The sequence below is a fragment of the Triticum aestivum genome, chromosome 6A (assembly GCF_018294505.1).
Source record: "Triticum aestivum cultivar Chinese Spring chromosome 6A, IWGSC CS RefSeq v2.1, whole genome shotgun sequence".
NCBI lineage: Eukaryota > Viridiplantae > Streptophyta > Magnoliopsida > Poales > Poaceae > Triticum > Triticum aestivum.
In genome coordinates, this window is record NC_057809.1 from 455,069,306 (window position 1) to 455,088,642 (window position 19,337).

Genomic DNA, 19,337 nt, shown 5'->3' on the forward strand with positions numbered 1-19,337 from the left:
ATATGTTGCTACCTTCGTGAAGATGTTGTCTTGGTGGAGTTTAGTTGGGTTAAGTGATATGTTGTTCGTTGAAGGAGCAACATGTTATTGAGCTATCAGTGGCGGGTTCTCAAATGTTAGCTAAGGGTAGTGTTTTTTCCACTTGTATGTGCCAAACAAAAAAAAGTCAGCTAACATTGAAAAATGAAACCAAATATGCGTCCATATTTAATCTTTTCAAGTGAAACCCTTCATTCATCATCATTATTTACGTCTGGATAGTGGAAGTACATCCTCAATAGATGAATATGATGCTAGCTCATCAATTTATAAAGAAGATACACAATCAAAAGAAAGGGGCAACAAGAGGGACAATAATTTAGTTCAACCCAGCTAGCGTCCCAACATGGTAGATCTAAAGGCCAATGCAACATGCATATAATCTATATCAGAGTCGGGTTTGAAGCTAAAAGTCTTTTGTTACATAGCTTAATTATCAGGCCCTAAAATCTGGACCAATGCAATAGAGGCATTGGCAAATGCTCCGAGTAGTATATTGTGTTACACCAAACAAAAATAGTAGAGCTCGGAGCATCTCCAACAACTACCTTTTCCCAATAACAACCAATCTTCCTCTATCATTCAAAGGGAGAGTTGCCCTTCTCCCAATCCAATTCCCAATACTATGACGTCAATGCACCACCCATTGGACCGACACACTGCCGCCGCCGCACACCGTAGGTCGCATGTCACCTCCAACGTCGTGTATTCCTGTATGTCAGGTTGACAAGTGGGCTCGTATGTCAGGTTGGTTATTGGAGAAGATTTATTATGGATTTGCTGGAGCATTCATCCCCAATAATTAGAAAGGTGTTAATAGGGAGCCCCAATAAGTTGTTATTGGCACACTGTTTTGGTGAGTTGTTGGAGATGCTCGCAAGGCTGTATAGAAATCTGTTGTAAAAATGGTTATTGATTACACCTTTCACTACATCATCGGAAAAGTAAAGGAACGCACAAAGATTGCATTGAAAAATTTATCCAAGATATGAGAAATATAAACTCTTGGTTACCTATTGATAAGGAATTCTGTTTTGAGGTATGACAGACATTTGTCAAAATAGAAGCTTATAATTTCACGAAAATGCAAAATTGCCAATTTGTTCGGTCTCATCAAGGCAGTTGATAGGTTTCATAAAAAGCATGCCAAGAAAAGTATATATGTTGTACTGGAACAATCTTATACTAAAAATAAATATGCAGTGGTAAACGAAGAGGATAAGAAAATAATTGTACCTCGTTCTTCCAGTTTTGTTGAGCGTTATTAATTTGTTATAAAAAAATCTTCCTATATGAGAAAAATGAGCAATTCTCTTACTCTTCATTGCCACATTCAACTAATACATGATACACAACACGATAAAGAACACAATGAATACTTAATTATCCACGAAGAGCTATTGGTCAAACCATCACATCACTAAATATGGGCCAAAAATTGTAAAAAACAACTAAGAAAGCACTAAAGAACTTTTATGGTGAAGTGGTGATTAGAATTGGCAAATAATTGTTGGGGAACGCAGTATTCCAAAAAAATTCCTACAATCACGCAAGATCTATCTAGGAGATGCATAGCAACGAGAGGGGGAGAGTATGTCTACGTACCCTCGTAGACCGAAAGCGGAAGCGGTGAATAACGTGGTTGATGTAGTCGAACGTCTTCGTGATCCAACCGATCAAGTACCGAACGCACGGCACCTCCGCGATTTGCACACGTTCAGCTCGGTGACGCCCCTCGAACTCTAGATCCAGCTGAGGCCGAGGGAGAGTTTCGTCAACACGACGACATGTTGACGGTGATGATGAAGTACCGACGCAGGGCTTCGCCTAAGCACTACGACAATATGACCGAGGTGGAAATCTATGAAGGGGGGCACCGCACACGGCTAAGAAATCAACTTGTGTGTCTATGGGGTGCCCCCTCCCCCGTATATAAAGAAGGGGAGGAGGAGAAGGGTAGGCCTCAAGGGGCGCGCCCAAAGGGAAGATTCCTACTCCTAGTAGGAGTAGGTTTTTGTGACGCCCGGATAATTAGGCTACAGTAAAACTCTGCTAATGATGCCACGTCACCACTCTTACTGTTGTAAACCTCACGATGATTCAATCCCGTCTGAATTCAAAAATTCAAAATCAAGGCAAACAATAAAAGTTTTCAAACATTAAAACTAAAATGTTCTATATGTGCCAAATATTGCATAAATAATTATGGTGGAGAATCCACATTTTTATACAGTATTTAATGACACTGAAATAAATAAAACAGTAATAAAAACTAATAATTAAATGCCTTTACTAATTAGTAAATTATCAAACTAAATTAATTGGGGACTAGACATTTTGTGACGGTGGACTAAACTGAGATACTAAATTAGATGCTATGTATATATTTTACAGAAACTAAAATAAAAGGTGACTAAAGTAAAACAGGAAAGAATAAATAAAAAGAAAAGAACAAATAGAAAACAAAAGAAAGAAAAAGGAGAAAGAAAACCCCCCTGCCCCCCTGGGCTTCGGCCCAGCTCACCGGCCTCTCGGCCCTCCTGGCGACCGGCCGGCCCAGCCCCCCCCCCCTCTCTCTGGCCAAGTTGGCCACTACACCAGGCCCAACCCACCCCGTCCTCCCTTATCCCCTCCCACGCCCCGAAATATCTGCAGACCACCCCACTTCCCCGATCCACCTCACCCTCTCGCTATCTCGATCTGGATCGGGAGATCCCCCCTCGCCTCCGCCCGACGGCCCTCGTCCCTGCCAGGTGGTGCCACCGCCGTTCAACCCCGACGGACGCCTCGCCCTCCTCCTGAAGCTCACCGCCTCGTTGCGTCGCCCAGACCCGAGCCGGCGCCCCGCCACCTCGCCCCGAGGTCGCCCCGCCGCCTCGACCACGCCTCCCCACCGGACTGCCTCCTCGCCTACGACGTCGCTGTCCCCGTCCCCCACCTCGAGCACCATTGCCACGTGCCCTACGCTCCGATGTGAGCCCCTCGCCAACCCCCACCCTCGTCTCCATCATCGAACGTGGCCGCCGCTCCCTGTTGCGGATGCTGCCTGGCCCGTGCTCCCGTGCTTCCCTGCGCCGTCCCGCGGTCGCCCCGTCTTGGTCCGCCGTGGCCGTGCCGCCCCGCTCTTGCTTGCTTCCCGCGACGGGTGTGGCCGCCGGACCGCGCGTCCCTGGCCACGCCCGCCAGGCCCTGCGCCTCGCCGCCCCAGTCCTCGCGGCTCCGACCGGCCGCGCCATGGCCGCCGGCGCGCGCCCTCCTGGGCGCCCGAGTGCTCCCCGCCCCCGGTGGCCTCGGGCACGCACGCCCGCACCCGTCGCCCGCTAGGCCACTAGGGTCTATGACACCGGGGCCCCATGCCCCTGTAAAAAAAACGAAAATTAAAAAGAAATGAAAATGTAATTAATAAAAACATTAATTAGTTAATTAATTAATTAGTAAAATACTTAAGTTAATTAATCATGTTTAAATTAATCTAATCAACTAGTTAATTTAATTAAGCAGTAATCAATCAGCTAAAACCTACTTAAACTAAAAAGTGTATGACATGCGGGACCCACACGTAGTTGACTTAGTCAACTACGCAGTTGACTGCTGACGTCAGCATGTTGTCATGCTGACGTCATCTTTTACTATTCTGGATAATGTTGAGATAAATAATTAAATAAATCCTGAAAATGATTTAAATCTTTTAAAATTAATAGAAAATAAACGGTAGCTCCGATGAAAAAACTTTGTACATGAAAGTTGCTTAGAAGGACGAGACGAATGCGGATACGCAGCCCGTTCGTTTACCACGCGTCCCTAGCATAGTGAACCTGCAACATTTCACCTCCGGTTCATCTGTCCGAAAACACGGAACACCGGGGATACTTTCCCGGATGTTTCCCCCCTTCACCGGTATCACCTCATACCGCGTTAGAACACGTCTACTCTGCTTGTTGTCCTGTTATGCACTTGCTTGCTATGTATTTACTGTTTCTCCCCCCTCTTCTCTCCGGTAGACCCCGTGACGATGCTGATGCCCCTGTGGTCGACTACGTCACCGACGACCCCTCCTTCTTGTCTGAGCAACCAGGCAAGCCCCCCCCCCTTGATCACCAGATATCGCCTATTCTCCTCTATACTACTTGCATTAGAGTAGTGTAGCTTGTTACTGCTTTCCGTTGATCCTATTCTGATGCATAGCCTGACATTGTTGCTACATCTGTTGATACCTTACCTGCAATCCTAAATGCTTAGTATAGGATGCTAGTTTATCATCATTGGCCCTACATTCTTGTCAGTCTGCCTTACTATACTATCGGGCCGTGATCACTTGGGAGGTGATCACGGGTATATACTATACATACATACATACTATACAGATGGTGACTAAAGTCGGGTCCGCTCGAAGAGTACCCGCGAGTGATTCACGGATTGGGGGCTGAAAGGACCTTTGTCCCGACGGCCCTCTGTGAGGATCTTTGTGGCGGAGCGACAGGGCAGGTTGAGACCACCTAGGAGAGAGGTGGGCCTGGCCCTGTTCGGCGTTCGCGGATATTTAACACGCTTAACGAGATCTTGGTATTTGATCTGAGTTGGCTACGAGCCTATACGCACTAACCATCTACGTGGGAGTAGTTATGGGTATCCCGGCGTCGTGGTATCAGCCGAAGCACTTCAAACGTCAGCGACGGAGCGGCGCGCGCCGGATTGGAACGTAAGCCTGCTCTTGTATTAAGGGGGCTAGTTCTGCTTCCGGCCGCCCTCGCAACGTGCAGGTGTGCTATGGGCGATGGGCCCAGACCCCTGTGCGCTTAGGTTTAGACCGGCGTGCTGGCCTCTCTGTTTTGCCTAGGTGGGGCTGCGACTTGTTGATCTTCCGAGGCCGGGCATGACCCAGGAAAGTGTGTCTGGCCAAATGGGATCAAGCGTGTTGGGTAAGTTGGTGCACCCCTGCAGGGAAGTTAATCTATTCGAATAGCCGTGATCTTCGGTAACAGGACGACTTGGAGTTGTACCTTGACCTTATGACAACTAGAACCGGATACTTAATAAAACACACCCTTCCAAGTGCCAGATACAACCGGTGGTCGCTCTACCTCAGGGATATGAGGAGGGGATCGCCGGGTAGGATTATGCTACTCGAGATGCTACTTGGAGATGCTACTTGGAGGACTTCAATCTACTCTCTTCTACATGCTGCAAGACGGAGGCTGCCAGAAGCGTAGTCTTTGATAGGACTAGTTATCCCCCTCTTATTCTGGCATTCTGCAGTTCAGTCCACTGATATGGCCTCCTTACACATATACCCATGCATATGTAGTTTAGTTCCTTGCTTGCGAGTACTTTGGATGAGTACTCACGGTTGCTTTCTCCCCCCTTTTTCCCCCTTTCCTTTCTTTCTGGTTGTCGCAACCAGATGCTGGAGTCCAGGAGCCAGACGCCACCGTCGACGACGACCCCTACTACACCGTAGGTGCCTACTACTACGTGCAGCCCGCTGACGACGTCCAGGAGTAGTTAGGAGGATCCCAGGCAGGAGGCATGCGCCTCTTTCGATCTGTATCCCAGTTTGTGCTAGCCTTCTTAAGGCAAACTTGTTTAACTTATGTCTGTACTCAGATATTGTTGCTTCCGCTGACTCGTCTATGATCGAGCACTTGTATTCGAGCCCTCGAGGCCCCTGGCTTGTATTAGGATGCTTGTATGACTTATTTATGTTTTAGAGTTGTGTTGTGATATCTTCCCGTGAGTACCTGATCTTGATCGTACACATTAGCGTGCATGATTAGTGTACGATTGAATCGGGGGCATCACAAGTTGGTATCAGAGCCGACTGCCTGTAGGAATCCCCCTTCCACACTCCTTGGCCGAAGTTGAGTCTAGTCATTGCAAAACTTTTACTAACTTGGCTGTGTGCCTTACGGGCCCACGTCGCCATTGGGTGGTAGTAGGATCTTTTATTCCTCGACCTATGCTCTGGGACTCTGACATCTCTTCTATTCGGGTTAAACGATTTTTACTAAAATCTGACTTTAGGTTCTCGAAAATACTTTCTCCCGGAGAGCCCCTTCAGTCCAGGTGATCGCCGGCTGCACCAGAAGATTTCGAAGTTACTCGCCGAAACTCTTTTGAGACTTTGTGCCCGTTGCCTTTGCAATTCCCTACCATCGAAATATCCCTATGGATAAATACATACACTTGACGTTCTTACTTTTATTCCCAGTTGATCTTGTTATTACAAGATACCCCGAAATTCTCTCTATTGATCCGAGAATATCTTGTGCCTACTGTCTTGCAATTCCTTGTCACCTGAATACCCCTATGGATAATTCTCGCACTTGTCGAGTATCCGCTTATCCCCAGTTGTTCATGTGTTTCACAAAAGTCTTCAAAATAATATTCGATCTTCCGAAAATCCTCTGGAGCCTTTGGCTCTTGAAATTCTTGCTTGCTTGCATTATGGTTAATCCCATAAGTCTCGTAGTCTTAATGACATTCCTTGTCATTGTCATTTTGAGTTTGTTGACTCAATATTCTGCGAATACACGCAATCATCATTGATCCTTATAAATTACCTTTCCGGCTGAGCTTCCATTCTTTTAACTGGAATTGGTTCTCGACCAATCCAATTGTCGTTGATTGTACCCTAAGGCTATTCAACTTATCCATCCTTAATCAGAGCATTGCTTCTGATCCCTTGATTTGGAAATCATAATTCCTTTGCATTTGACAATTGAGTTAGTCAGTTGTTTCTATAATCTGATCTCCTTGCATTCTTCTTCCTCTAGTTGAGTACCGATACTCGTATCAAATCCTTTGTGGACCATCAAGTCCTTTGTTGGATTGTTATCCGACAGTGTCCTTCACATTTGATCACCTTGTGAGTTCTTCCCCTGATACATAATGCCTTTGTTAAGTTGTATCCTCTGCTTGGCCAACCATGCTCTGCTTTCGGGCTTGTGTTATTTACTCTTGAAGCTTGTGGTATATGTTTCTAAGAAGCCCCTATGGGTTGAACATATGCCTTCTCTAAACCGTGTGAACCCGAAAGTTTTCACGAGTCATACTTTTCTGGTGCTTCACCAGATAAAATTTCAACACTGCAACTTCATCGAACGTGAGAAGTGAATGAAAGGTTATGCATTGGAGAAGTGGGAGTCGACCTTGAACTTGTGTTCATGCCTATGGACACGATGTAGATCTTATCATTAAAGCTTCTCTTAAATAAATTATTCCTTTGGTATAAGTTCATCTTATATCTAGGATCTGGCCTTTTGCAACCGTGGTTCCGACCATGATTGTTCTTCTTTGATCTCATTTCTCGGACAAGTTAAAACAATTGTCTTCTATGGATCAATACACCAGTCCAACCTTTACTTTGATCTTGTGTCGAGTATTACCCCCCTGGTATCTCGAGATTATCATGGAACTGCATAACTTTTTATGAGTTCTTCATCAAGTGCTACCTTCCCACCGATTCCAATTTTTCGCGGGCTCTGAGTTATTGAACACTCAAAGACACCGATAACTGAACCGAGTCCGCTCTTCGGTTCAACAACTCTTCAGTAAGCTTCTATAAGTACGAGTTTGTACCCGATCACGCCATTCCTAGCCTGTTTGGCTATATCATTGTCGTGACGATTCTAACTGTGCTACCTGGTCCTTATTTTCGGAGCACCAATTTTCGACGATGAACTAACCTTACGTCGATCCTCATCGTCATATCATTTCGCCTTGGACAACAAGCTTGGTTTCGAGTTTGTGTCGTACCCTTGGTTCCAATAACCTTTCACTTCATCATTACTTGACTTGATGTCGTTACCGATCGATTACATCTTCATGAACTCTCGTGACAAAGGTGTCGTGATCATCAACATTCTGAGCTCATCCAGGATATCAATTGAATTCATGATGAGGCATACCATCCTTGCCCTCGATGAATTGTATTATCGTCGACCACTTTATTGCCCTCCCACCAACACAAGCTTGTTCATGTTTAGTGTTATACCTTGAGTTCCTTGCTATCCAGCAATTGTTCTTCTTTACCTTGGAGTATTACCATCCTTTATGTCAAGAATGTTCTGAGATTTGTTCCACCTCTTGAGAATTCTTGACATAGAAATACTTCTCACCATCACCATTCTATCTTGGTCCCCGTGTTAATTCCAACAAGTGAACGGTGTTGTTTGGGATTCTTTCCTTCTAGCAACCCTATTTTTTTTGAAGTTAATGGTCGAAAGTTCATTCTTAGGCTATTGACTATTGAATCACCATTCTGACATTGGTCGTGCAACCCAACCCATATTTCAGGTGCACCTTTCAACCAATGTTTAATTGTGTATGTTTTCCTCGAGCATACATATTATACCATTTGATCTGACAAATGTCATCTTCTTGTTCACATTATTGTGGAAATCCATCTTTTGAAAATCTCAATGAATTTTCGCTGAGTCAATCAGCCACCTCCTCACCTCTCCTTGGTTTAATGATGAACTATTGTTTCAGGAACCCGCTCCCATAGTTCATTTCCCGAGAATCTTGCAATGCCATTTCAATGATTTGTGTTGCGCCTTTTCTTCTCGGACATCCTGAGTCTGAGGCATCATGACACCAATTGGATCTGAATCTCGGTCAGATATGATGGTTGGGACACCTTTCCAAGAGTTATGTTGTTTGTCCTTTGATGGCCCGGTAACATGATGTCATGCCTAGCACCCCCCCCCCTGGCTGGAGGACCTATCATTATAATTTCTTTTGCAAGGATAACCATTCCTCCTGGAGGAAATTGTAGGACTTATTTTATAAGTTACTCCTGATGGATCATTGGTGTATCCGATGTCTGGCCCTTGATTGAAACACCATATCATTGCTACCTGAAGCATGTCTGTGGTACTCCGTTCATCACCAAGAACATTTGAAGCACAATGCTAAATTCTCTTTATCAATTATCCAAACACCATTGTATGGGTAATGTCATGAAATTCCTCTTCCCTACCTAAAGAGTTTTCTACATCATATCTTATCACGGATATCATGCTCTGTTTGTCCTTGGGAAGGATATACCCCTGGATTATGTGTTTAAATTTTCCTTTCCATTGTTCTGTTTAACCTGATGATCACATTTTACTTTCCATTGGTTTGTTTGACCTTTCTTGTGATCTATATAATCTAAGCAGTAATAATTCACTGCTTATGTAAACACCTCGGTGTACAACTCTGCCAGTGAGACCCTGTTTCTATTGTTGATGACATTTCGGTAACCGTCGATGGACGAGAACTTTGCCTCTTGGCCCGCCTCGTTTCAACGAGCAGGAAAATGGTTCTCTTTGTCCCTCGCCCTTGGTACCGACATTGTTGCCAACATAAATGGCAAGCTACCCTCTAACATACCTTACTATCGTGACCGTGCAAGATGTCAGCACCCTTGCTACTTTTAACCCACATGGTGGGCCCATAACCCACAGTTCCATAGGATCGAAACCTGACTCTCCTGTCCACCCTAGATTTCCAAAGCTATGCCTCACGCGTGGCCTCATATATAATTCACGAGCCACCTCCCGAGAGATCATCAATTCTGGTATCAGACACAATACTTATTACCGTTGCTCTGGACCCGTTTCACACTTTGTTTCAGGCATCGAACGATTGCCTACCCGCTCGAAACATCTCATGGTACTTACTTACTCTACTCTCGATATTGTCTTAAGTTTCCATTCGAGAGTTACTTTCCGCCACCATCCCCGAGGTTATCAACCAGATAGTCGACCTTTCAGAGGTCCGTTTTTTCGCAGTTACCCCTTGTCCTTCATACGCACAATGAAGACTCCGAAGAAAGGACGACAACTTCATCGTGATGCATTGATGCATAGGAATGAAGACATCAATGCTATGGATCGTCCTCTTTGAGAAGAGCTACCAAGACCAAGAAGATTCGCTAGAATTTCGTAACCAAACCTTTCCCCCTTAGACCCCTCTTAAATCTCGGGACGAGATTTCTTATAGTGGAGGAGAATTGTGACGCCCGGATAATTAGGCTACAGTAAAACTCTGCTAATGATGCCACGTCACCACTCTTACTGTTGTAAACCTCACGATGATTCAATCCCGTCTGAATTCAAAAATTCAAAATCAAGGCAAACAATAAAAGTTTTCAAACATTAAAACTAAAATGTTCTATATGTGCCAAATATTGCATAAATAATTATGGTGGAGAATCCACATTTTTATAAAGTATTTAATGGCACTGAAATAAATAAAATAGTAATAAAAACTAATAATTAAATGCCTTTACTAATTAGTAAATTATCAAACTAAATTAATTGGGGACTAGACATTTTGTGACGGTGGACTAAACTGAGATACTAAATTAGATGCTATGTATATATTTTACAGAAACTAAAATAAAAGGTGACTAAAGTAAAACAGGAAAGAATAAATAAAAAGAAAAGAACAAATAGAAAACAAAAGAAAGAAAAAGGAGAAAGAAAACCCCCCTGCCCCCCTGGGCTTCGGCCCAGCTCACCGGCCGGCCCAGCCCCCCCCCCCCCCTCTCTCTGGCCAAGTTGGCCACTACACCAGGCCCAACCCACCCCGTCCTTCCTTATCCCCTCCCACGCCCCGAAATATCTGCAGACCACCCCACTCCCCCGATCCACCTCACCCTCTCGCTCTCTCGATCTGGATCGGGAGATCCCCCCTCGCCTCCGCCCGACGGCCCTCGTCCCTGCCCAGGTGGTGCCGCCGCTGTTCGACCCCGACGGACACCTCGCCCTCCTCCTGAAGCTCGCCGCCTCGTTGCGTCGCCCAGACCCGAGCCGGCGCCCCGCCACCTCGCCCCGAGGTCGCCCCGCCGCCTCGACCGCGCCTCCCCACCGGACTGCCTCCTCGCCTACGACGTCGCTGTCCCCGTCCCCCACCTCGAACACCATTGCCACATGCCCTACGCTCCGATGTGAGCCCCTCGCCAACCCCCCCCCCTCGTCTCCATCGTCGAACGTGGCCGCCGCTCCCTGTTGCGGATGCTGCCTGGCCCGTGCTCCCATGCTTCCCTGCGCCGTCCCGCGGTCGCCCCGTCTTGGTCCGCCGTGGCCGTGCCGCCCCGCTCTTGCTTGCTTCCCGCGACGGGTGTGGCCGCCGGACCGCGCGTCCCTGGCCACGCCCGCCAGGCCCTGCGCCTTGCCGCCCCAGTCCTCGCGGCTCCGACCGGCCGCGCCATGGCCGTCGGCGCGCGCCCTCCTGGGCGCCCGAGTGCTCCCCGCCCCCGGTGGCCTCGGGCACGCACGCCCGCACCCGTCGCCCGCTAGGCCACTAGGGTCTATGACACCGGGGCCCCATGCCCCTGTTAAAAAAACGAAAATTAAAAAGAAATGAAAATGTAATTAATAAAAACATTAATTAGTTAATTAATTAATTAGTAAAATACTTAAGTTAATTAATCATGTTTAAATTAATCTAATCAACTAGTTAATTTAATTAAGCAGTAATCAATCAGCTAAAACCTACTTAAACTAAAAAGTGTATGACATGCGGGACCCACACGTAGTTGACTTAGTCAACTGCGCAGTTGACTGCTGACGTCAGCATGTTGTCATGCTGACGTCATCTTTTACTATTCTGGATAATGTTGAGATAAATAATTAAATAAATCCTGAAAATGATTTAAATCTTTTAAAATTAATAGAAAATAAACGGTAGCTCCGATGAAAAAACTTTGTACATGAAAGTTGCTCAGAAGGACGAGACGAATGCGGATACGCAGCCCGTTCGTTTGCCACGCGTCCCTAGCATAGTGAACCTGCAACATTTCACCTCCGGTTCATCTGTCCGAAAACACGGAACACCGGGGATACTTTCCCGGATGTTTCCCCCCTTCACCGGTATCACCTCATACCGCGTTAGAACACGTCTACTCTGCTTGTTGTCCTGTTATGCACTTGCTTGCTATGTATTTACTGTTTCTCCCCCCTCTTCTCTCCGGTAGACCCCGTGACGATGCTGATGCCCCCGTGGTCGACTACGTCACCGACGACCCCTCCTTCTTGTCTGAGCAACCAGGCAAGCCCCCCCCCCTTGATCACCAGATATCGCCTATTCTCCTCTATACTACTTGCATTAGAGTAGTGTAGCTTGTTACTGCTTTCCGTTGATCCTATTCTGATGCATAGCCTGACATTGTTGCTACATCTGTTGATACCTTACCTACAATCCTAAATGCTTAGTATAGGATGCTAGTTTATCATCATTGGCCCTACATTCTTGTCAGTCTGCCTTACTATACTATCGGGCCGTGATCACTTGGGAGGTGATCACGGGTATATACTATACATACATACATACTATACAGATGGTGACTAAAGTCGGGTCCGCTCGAAGAGTACCCGCGAGTGATTCACGGATTGGGGGCTGAAAGGACCTTTGTCCCGATGGCCCTCTGTGAGGATCTTTGTGGCGGAGCGACAGGGCAGGTTGAGACCACCTAGGAGAGAGGTGGGCCTGGCCTTGTTCGGCGTTCGCGGATATTTAACACGCTTAACGAGATCTTGGTATTTGATCTGAGTTGGCTACGAGCCTATACGCACTAACCATCTACGTGGGAGTAGTTATGGGTATCCCGGCGTCGTGGTATCAGCCGAAGCACTTCAGACGTCAGCGACGGAGCGGCGCGCGCCGGATTGGAACGTAAGCCTGCTCTTGTATTAAGGGGGCTAGTTCTGCTTCCGGCCGCCCTCGCAACGTGCAGGTGTGCTATGGGCGATGGGCCCAGACCCCTGTGCGCTTAGGTTTAGACCGGCGTGCTGGCCTCTCTGTTTTGCCTAGGTGGGGCTGCGACTTGTTGATCTTCCGAGGCCGGGCATGACCCAGGAAAGTGTGTCCGGCCAAATGGGATCAAGCGTGTTGGGTAAGTTGGTGCACCCCTGCAGGGAAGTTAATCTATTCGAATAGCCGTGATCTTCGGTAACAGGACGACTTGGAGTTGTACCTTGACCTTATGACAACTAGAACCGGATACTTAATAAAACACACCCTTCCAAGTGCCAGATACAACCGGTGGTCGCTCTACCTCAGGGATATGAGGAGGGGATCGCCGGGTAGGATTATGCTACTCGAGATGCTACTTGGAGATGCTACTTGGAGATGCTACTTGGAGGACTTCAATCTACTCTCTTCTACATGCTGCAAGACGGAGGCTGCCAGAAGCGTAGTCTTTGATAGGACTAGTTATCCCCCTCTTATTCTGGCATTCTGCAGTTCAGTCCACTGATATGGCCTCCTTACACATATACCCATGCATATGTAGTTTAGTTCCTTGCTTGCGAGTACTTTGGATGAGTACTCACGGTTGCTTTCTCCCCCCTTTTTCCCCCTTTCCTTTCTTTCTGGTTGTCGCAACCAGATGCTGGAGTCCAGGAGCCAGACGCCACCGTCGACGACGACCCCTACTACACCGGAGGTGCCTACTACTACGTGCAGCCCGCTGACGACGTCCAGGAGTAGTTAGGAGGATCCCAGGCAGGAGGCCTGCGCCTCTTTCGATCTGTATCCCAGTTTGTGCTAGCCTTCTTAAGGCAAACTTGTTTAACTTATGTCTGTACTCAGATATTGTTGCTTCCGCTGACTCGTCTATGATCGAGCACTTGTATTCGAGCCCTCGAGGCCCCTGGCTTGTATTATGATGCTTGTATGACTTATTTATGTTTTAGAGTTGTGTTGTGATATCTTCCCGTGAGTCCCTGATCTTGATTGTACACATTAGCGTGCATGATTAGTGTACGATTGAATCGGGGGCGTCATAGTTTTCCCCTTTCCTAGTCCAAGTAGGAGAAGAAGGAAGGAGAGGGAGATGGAGAAGGAAAGAGGGGGGCGCCGCCCCCCTAGTCCAATTCGGACCAGCCCATGGGGGGCGCGCAGTCACCCCTTGAGGCCCTTCTCTCCTTTCCCGTATGGCCCATTAAGGCCCACTACTTCCATCGGCGAATTCCCATAACTCTCCGGTACTCCGAAAAATATCTGAATCACTCGGAACCTTTCCAATGTCCAAATATAACCTTTCAATATATCGATCTTTACGTCTCGGCCATTTCGAGACTCCTCGTCATGTCCGTGATCTCATCCGGGACTCTGAACAACCTTCGGCACATCAAATCACATAACTCATAATACAAATCATCATCGAACGTTAAGCGTGCAGACTCTACGGGTTCGAGAACTATGTAGACATGACTGAGACACATCTCCAGTTAATAATCAATAGCGGAACCTGGATGCTCATATTGGCTCCTGCATATTCTACAAAGATCTTTATCGGTCAAACCGCATAACAACATACGTTGTTCCCTTTGTCATCGGTATGTTACTTGCCTGAGATTCGATCGTCGGTATCATCATACCTAGTTCAATCTCGTCACCGGTAAGTCTCTTTACTCGTTCCGTAATGCAACATCCTGCAACTAACTCATTAATCACATTGCTTGCAAGGCTTATAGTGATGTGCATTACCGAGAGGGCCCATGATGTATGGTAGAACCCTAATCGGCGGATCTTTCACGAAAGGAGCGGATCCCGCGATGAACACGAAGAACAAGAGGGGGGAAACGAGGGGAAACATGAGAGAAACGCTAAAACCAACAAGAATGATCACACATGTGCTAGATCCATGAACACAAAGAGAGATACACGATCCAAAGTCAACAAAGGACAATACAAAGGGTAACCGGTTCTTCTCCATGAGGAGGTCTTGAATCCACAAGGGGATCTTCCCGTGAGGGCTCTTGAATCCAAGGTGGATCTTCTCCGTAGAGAGGGCACGGTCTCTCTCATGGAGTAGATCCGATACAGATGAGCGAGGCTCTATCTCACAAATGAGCTATCACAACACTAACCCTCAAATGGAGGAGGGGGAGGAGTATATATAGTCTAAGCCATGAAGGGGTAAGTGAGGGGCGAAGGGGTACATGGGCTTCGGCCCAAGTCATGCACGCAGGCGGGGCTCGGATGATCCAGATGGTGGCCCGGATGATCTGGGTGTCGGGGGTTCGGATGATACCGGTGTCCGTCTGGATGATTCGGCTTCGTCGAGCAGGCTTCGGGTGTCTTCGGGCACGTTAGCCGGATCGTCCAGGTGGTCGTCCGGATCATCTGGGCTCGGTCCGGATCGTCTGGCTGGGGGTCCCGATGATCCGGGCAAGTCCTGTCTTGTTCGTTCTTCTTCTTCCTTCTCCTCTTCCATGCTTGGCCTTGGTCCCTTGGTTCTCCATGGTCATCTCGGATGCACCTGGGTATATGCAAGGTCCATGCATGAGGTAGTAGCCATGTCTCATATGTGGAAAGTGACGGTTCGAAAAGGAGTGAGTTCACCTTGTGTCCAATGGCGTATGGTCGAGGTCTCATCGTATGTCCTCTTGGGGCTTGGAGAGTAGTAGGAGTGTACATGGGGATGAACGTGGGATGCTCCGCATCATCTCCGCCCCCTTGGGAAAGATCCGACCTCAGATCGTGATCCTCATCACCATGGAAACGGCTGTCGTGGACGGACTTGTAGTTGGACGGAGTTGAAGGCATGGCACAATCCAAGTACTCCAAGGTGTCTCTGGTAGGTGGTACATGCAAAATGAGCAAACACAAAGTACACTTGGTTAGCGCACACAAAGTACACTTGGTTAGCGCACACAAAGTATCCATCATAGAAGAATGAGTCCGTTCGACAAGATTGTTCGTGACAAAGCGCATGAAGCTTATCAATGTGATATAGAATGATATGCAAAGCATTCATGGGAGCAAAGGCATTCACTGTGCACACAAATGTGTTGTGAATATGATCAATGCAACCACAATGCAAAATGATGTCATAGTGAGACGGTTTATAAATAGTATGAATATGGCAATGGATGCTCAATATGAATAAGTTATCATGCAATTGATGGTAGGCAATATGATCATGATGTATGAATGTGCCATCAAGAAATATCACAACAAATTTGCTAAGGAAATGCACAAGCTCATATATCATGGATGACATGGGAATACAAGATGCAACAAGGCAATCATAATGTGAGTCGATCCATGCATACGATGCAAATTTGTCATGTGTACGATATGTCCATCAAGCATGACATGTGTGAGCGCAATCAACAAATAAGGAGGTGTTGGTGTATGATACGTCTCCAACGTATCTATAATTTTTGATTGCTCCATGATACTATATTATCTATTTTGGATGTTAATGGGCTTTATTTTACACTTTTATATCATTTTTGGGACTAACCTACTAACCGGAGGCCCAGCCCAAATTGCTGTTTTTTTGCCTATTTTAGAGTTTCGCCGAAAAGGAGTATCAAACGGAGTCCAAACGGAATGAAACCTTCGGGAACGTGATTTTCTCAACAAACGTGATCCAGGAGACTTGGAGTGGGCATCAAGAAACAATCGAGGAGGCCACGAGGCAGGGGGCGCGCCTACCCCCCTGGGCGTGCCCTCCACCCTCGTGGGCCCCTCGTTACTCCACTGACCTACTTCTTCCTCCTATATATATCCACGTACCCCCAAACATCCAGGAGCACCACAAAAACCTAATTCCACCGCCGCAACCTTCTGTACCTGAGAGATCCCATCTTGGGGCCTCTACATCAACTCCATGGCCTCTCCGGTGATGTGTGAGTAGTTTACTTCAGACCTTCGGGTCCATAGTTATTAGCTAGATGGCTTCTTCTCTCTCTTTGGATCTCAATACAAAGTTCTCCTCAATCTTCTTGGAGATCTATTCGACGTAATCTTCTTTTGCGGTGTGTTTGTCGAGATCCGATGAATTATGGGTTTATGATCCAGATTATCTATGAACAATATTTGATTCTTCTCTGAATTCTTTTATGTATGATTGGTTTATCTTTGCAAGTCTCTTCTAATTATCAGTTTGGTTTGGCCTACTAGATTGACCTTTCTTGCAATGGGAGAAGTGCTTAGCTTTGAGTTCAATCTTGCGGTGCTCGATCCCAGTGACATAAAGGGAAACGACACGTATTGTATTGTTATCATCGAGGATAAAAAGATGGGGTTTATATCATATTGCATGAGTTTATCCCTCTACATCATGTCATCTTACTTAAAGCATTACTCTGCTCTTATGAAATTAATACTCTAGATGCATGCTGGATAGCGATCGATGTGTGGAGTAATAGTAGTAGATGCAGAATCGTTTCGGTCTACTTGTGGTGGACGTGATGCCTATATAGATGATCATACCTAGATATTCTCATTACTATGCTCAATTCTATCAATTGCTCGACAGTAATTCGTTTACCCACCGTAATACTTATGCTCTTGAGAGAAGCCACTAGTGAAACCTATGGCCCCCGGGTCTATCTTCCATCATATTAATCTTCCAACACTTAGCTATTTCTATTGCCGTTTATTTTACTTTGCATCTTTATTTCTCTTTATCATAAAAATACCAAAAATATTATCTTATCATATCTATCAGATCTCACTCTCATAAGTGACCGTGAAGGGATTGACAACCCCTTTATCGCGTTGGTTGCGAGGTTCTTATTTGTTTGTGTAGGTGCGTGGGACTCGAGCGTGATCTCCTACTGGATTGATACCTTGGTTCTCAAAAACTAAGGGAAATACTTACGCTACTTTACTGCATCACCCTTTCCTCTTCAAGAGAAAACCAACGCAGTGCTCAAGAGGTAGCAAGAAGGATTTCTGGTGCCGTTGCCGGGGAGATTCGCGCCAAGTCAAGTCAAGATTTGACTCCCGACAATGAGCCATTTCTGGCACCGTTGGCGGGGAGTCTACGCACAAGTCAAGACATACCAAGTACCCATCACAAACTCTTATCCCTTGCATTACATTATTTGACATGTGCCTCTCGTTTTCCTCTCCCCCACTTCACCCTTGCCATTTTATTCGCCCTCTCTTTTTCTGTTCGCCTCTTTTTCGCTTGCTTCTTGTTTGCTCGTGTGTTGGATTGCTTGCTTGTCACGATGGCTCAAGACAATACTAAATTGTGTGACTTTGCCAATACCAACAACAATGATTTTCTTAGCGCTCCGATTGCTCCTCTTACCGATGTTGAATCTTGTGAAATTAATGCTGCTTTGTTGAATCTTGTCATGAAAGATCAATTCGCCGGCCTTCCTAGTGAAGATGCCGCTACCCATCTAAACAACTTTGTTGATTTGTGTGATATGCAAAAGTAGAAAGATGTGGATAATGATATTGTTAAACTTAAGCTATTTCCGTTTTCGCTTAGAGATCGTGCTAAAGCTTGGTTTCGTCTTTGCCTAAAAATAGTATTGATTCATGGAATAAATGCAAAGATGCTTTTATCTCTAAGTATTTCCTCCCGCTAAGATCATCTCTCTTAGAAACGATATTATGAATTTTAAGCAACTTGATCATGAACATGTTGCATAATCTTGGGAGAGGATGAAATTAATGATACGTAATTGCCCTACACATGGTTTGAATTTATGGATGATTATACAGAATTTTTATGTCGGATTGAATTTTGCTTCTAGAAATCTTTTAGATTCGGCCGCGCGAGGCACTTTTATGGAAATCACTTTAGGAGAAGCTACCAAACTCCTAGATAATATCATGGTTAATTATTCTCAATGGCACACTGAAAGATCTACTAGTAAAGAAGTGCACGCGATTGAAGAGATTAATGTTTTGAGTGGAAAGATGGATGAACTTATAAAATTGTTTGCTAATAAGAGTGCTCCTACTAATCCTAATGATATGCCTTTGTCTACTTTGATTGAGAATAATAATGAATCTATGGATGTGAATTTTGTTGGTAGGAACAATTTTGGTAACAACACGTATAGAGGTAATTTTAATTCTAGGCCGTTTCCTAGTAATTCCTCTAATAATTATGGTAATTTCTACAACAATTCTTATGGAAATTTTAATAAGATGCCCTCTGAATTAGAGACTAGTGTTAAGGAGTTTATGAATCCGCAAAAGAATTTCAATGCTTTGCTTGAAGAAAATTGCTTAAGGTTGATGAATTGGCTAGGAACGTTGATAGAATTTCTCTTGATGTTGATTCTTTGAAACTTAGATCTATTCCACCTAAGCATGATACCAATGAGTCTCTCAAATCTATGAGAATTTTCATTGATGAGTGCAAAGAAAGAATCGCTAGGATGCGTGCTAAGAAAGTTTGCTTTGTGAAAGCGTGTTCTTCTAGTTTCTATGAAAAATAAAGATGACGATCTAAAAGTTATTAATGTGTCTTCTATTAAATCTTTGTTTTGCAATATGAATCTTGATAATTATGGGACTGAAGATGACTCACCTTTACCTAG